Source organism: Gorilla gorilla, chromosome 13 (assembly GCF_029281585.2).
Source record: "Gorilla gorilla gorilla isolate KB3781 chromosome 13, NHGRI_mGorGor1-v2.1_pri, whole genome shotgun sequence".
Classification (NCBI taxonomy): domain Eukaryota; kingdom Metazoa; phylum Chordata; class Mammalia; order Primates; family Hominidae; genus Gorilla; species Gorilla gorilla.
The window spans coordinates 76,324,698-76,328,176 of NC_073237.2; the positions used below are offsets into that span (position 1 = coordinate 76,324,698).

The 3,479-nt window shown below is 37.3% G+C and overlaps 1 pseudogene; it reads right to left on the minus strand.

Moving 5' to 3' along the window:
* Window positions 1–1,092: 1,092 nt before the first annotated feature.
* LOC129524484 (tigger transposable element-derived protein 1-like) lies at window positions 1,093–2,858 on the minus strand (annotated as a pseudogene).
* Between the last annotated feature and the right edge of the window lie 621 nt (window positions 2,859–3,479).

Below are 3,479 nucleotides of genomic sequence, written 5' to 3' on the forward strand. Positions count from 1 at the left end.
TAAAAACTCTCTTTCCATATTTTGAGTCCTTATTCCACTTTCTAAAAGTGCACTTACCCTATATTCTAAACTAGCTCCCAGAATCTCGACTCTCTTTTTTAGTCTATCTTAATAAGAGATTCTTAATGGGAGCCTCTTACTCTATTAACCTCTCCGGTTCTTGGTTAACAAAATACTCATGACTCTGCTGTAGCTATTTAGAGCTGTGATACTGTAATCTTAGGCTTTGTCATTGTAGGATTGGTCCTAGATACCACCTTCTTCCCACCTAGTTGAAATTATATGCTACCTGGTGGGATTCACCAGAGGCTCACCAATTTTGCCCTGAAACAAGTCCTCATGCTGAAAGACTGAAGTAAAATACAATATCCAGATTTACAGAGGACTTACTGAGTTCCAGGCATTATTATAAAAATATTAAACAGATTATCTCATTTAGTCCTCAATCTGATAATCCACATTTTATAAATTAGGATTCTGAGGATTAACAGAAGCAGCATCTTCCCCAAGGTCTCCCTGCTGGTCAGATGCCTGAGCCCAGCCAGTGTGACTGTGGGGCTATTTCCTTAACCTCCTCCTCACTGTGAGAGCTGACACCTGGCATTGTAGGTACGAGTCCTCGAACCACAATCTCCACTTCATCTAAAGAACAGATGGAGCGGGAGAAGCAATAAGAGCTCAGTAACACAAGGAGTCTGTCCCTGGAGGGTTAAATTCTCATGCCTGCAAGTACAGATATCCAGAAAATCCATCTGGATGGCAGATTAAGGGAGGAACACCAAGAAGGCCCTGAAAACTGAGGCAAATTTTTGTCTCAGAGAGGTTTTTACATGCTTTTGGGAAAACAAAAAAAACAAAACAAAACAACACAACAGTATAGCTAGCTTGGAGCCCAAAGGTTGAAGAATACAGGCATACCTTGGAGATATTTGATTCTAGACGACCATAGTAAAGCATATTACATAAATATTTGATTTCTCAGTGCATAATAAAAATCATGTTTACACTATAGTTTATTAAATGTTCAATAGCATGTCTAAAAATGCAGTGTACATATATCATAATTAAAAAATACTTTATTGCTAAAATATGCTAAAAATCCTCTAAGCCTTCAGTTACTTGTAATCTTTTTGCTGGTGGAGAATTTTGCCTTGATGTTGATGGGTGCTGATTGATCAGGGTTGTGGTTATTGAAGGCTGGGGTGGCTGTGGAAATGTCTTAAGAGAATAATAAAGTTTACCATATAGATTCATTCTTTCTTTCATGAATGGTTTCTCTGTAGCATGCAATGCTGTTTGACGGCATTTTGCCCATGGTAGAACTTCTTTCAGAATTGGAGTCAATCCTCTCAAACTCTGACACTGCTTTATGAACTAAGCTTATGTAATATTCTAATTCTTTTGTCATCACTTAAACAATGTTCACAGCATCTTCACCAGGGGAAGTTTCCATCTCAAGAAATCACTTTCTTTGCTCATTCATAAGAAGCAATCCTTATCCAGTCAAGTTTTATCATGAGATTGCAGTAATTCAGTCACACCTTCAGGCTCAACTTCCAATTCTATTTCTCTTGATATTTGTAACTCATCTGCAGTTACTTCCTCCGTTGAAGTCTTGAAACCCTCAAAGTCATCTATGAGAGTTGGAATCTTCTTCCAAACTCTGTTCATGTTGATATTTTGACCTCTTACCATAATTCAAAAATGTTCTTAATGACATCTAGAAAGGCGAATCTTTTCTAGGAGGTTTTCAACTTATTTTGCCTACATACTTCAGAGAAATCATTATCTATGGCAGCTATAGCTTTATGAAATGTATTTCTTAAATAATAAGACTTCAAAGTTGAAATTACTCCTTGTTCCATGGACTGTAGAATGGACATTGTGTTAGTAGGCATGAGACAACATTAATCTCCCTGTATATCTCCATTAGAGCTCCTGAAGGACTAGGTTCACTGTCAATAGCAGTAACATTTTAAAAGAAATCTTTTTTTCTGAGGAGTAGGTGTCATCAGTGGGCTTAAAATATTCAGGAGACTATACTGTAAACAGATGTGCTGTCATCTTGGCCTTGTTCCATTGATAAGGGCACAGAGTAGATTTAGCACCATTCTTAAGGGCCCTAGGATTTTTGGAATGGTAAATGCGCATTGGCTTCAGCTTAAAGTCATCAGTTGCATTAGCCCCTGACAAGAGAATCATTGTATTTTTTAAAGTTTTGAAACCGGGGACTGACTTCTCCTCTTTAGCTATGAAAGTCCTAGATGGCATCTTCTTCTAATAGAAGGCTGTTTTATCACATTGAAAATCTGTTGTTTAGTGTAGTCACCTTCAATTATCTTAGCTAGATCTTCTGAATAACTTGCTGCAGTTTCTACATCAGCACTTGCTGCTTCACCTTGCACTTCTATGTTATGAAAATGCATTATTTCCTTAAACCTATGAACCAATCAGTGCTAGACTCAAATTCTTCTCCTGCAGCTTCCTCACTTCTCTCAGCCTTCACAGCATTGAAGACAGTTAGGGCCTTGTTTTAGATTAAGCTTCAGCTTAAGGGAATGATGTAGCTGGTTTGATCTATCCAGACCACTAAAACTTGCTCCATATCAGCAATAAGGCTATTTCACTTTCTTTTCATTGGTATGTTCACTAAAGTAGCACTTTTAATTTTTTTTCAAGAACTTTTCGTTTGCATTTGCAACTTTGCTAACTGCTTGATACAAGAGGCTTAGCTTTTGGCTTATCTCAGTTTTTGACATGCCTTCCTCCCTAAACTTAATCCTTTCTAGCTATTGATTTAAAGTGAGAGACTTGTATCCTTTTTTCTCACTTGAACACTTGTTCGCCACCATAGGCATATTAATTGGCCTAATTTCAATACTGTTGTGTCTCAGGGAATAGGGAAGCCCAAGAAAAGGTGAAAGACAGAGGAATGGTTGGTCAGTGGAGCAGTCAGAACACATACAGTATTTACAGATTAAGTTCTCCATCTTATCTGGGTGAGGTTCATGGCACACCAAAATAATTACAATAGGAACATCAAAGATCACTGACCACAGATCACCACAACAGATATAATATCGATGAACAATCTTAAAGTACGTGAGAATTACCAAAATGTGACATAGGGACACAAGTAAGCACATGCTATTAGAAAAATGGTATCAATAGACTTGCTCGAGGCAGGGTTGCCACAAATTTTCAATTGGTAAAAAATGAAATACCTGTGAAGTACAATACAGCAAAGCACAATAAAACAAGGCATCCTGTATCTACCACATTTTATTTATCCATACTTCCACATATGGACATGTGGGAGGTTTCTAGCTTTTAGATATTGTGAATAATGCTGCTGTGAACACTGATATACACATATCCATTGAAATCCCTGATATCAATACTTTTGGGCATATATTTGAAATTGCTAAATCATGGTGCATTTGATGGATTTTCATATATTGAACCAGCTTTGCCTTTCA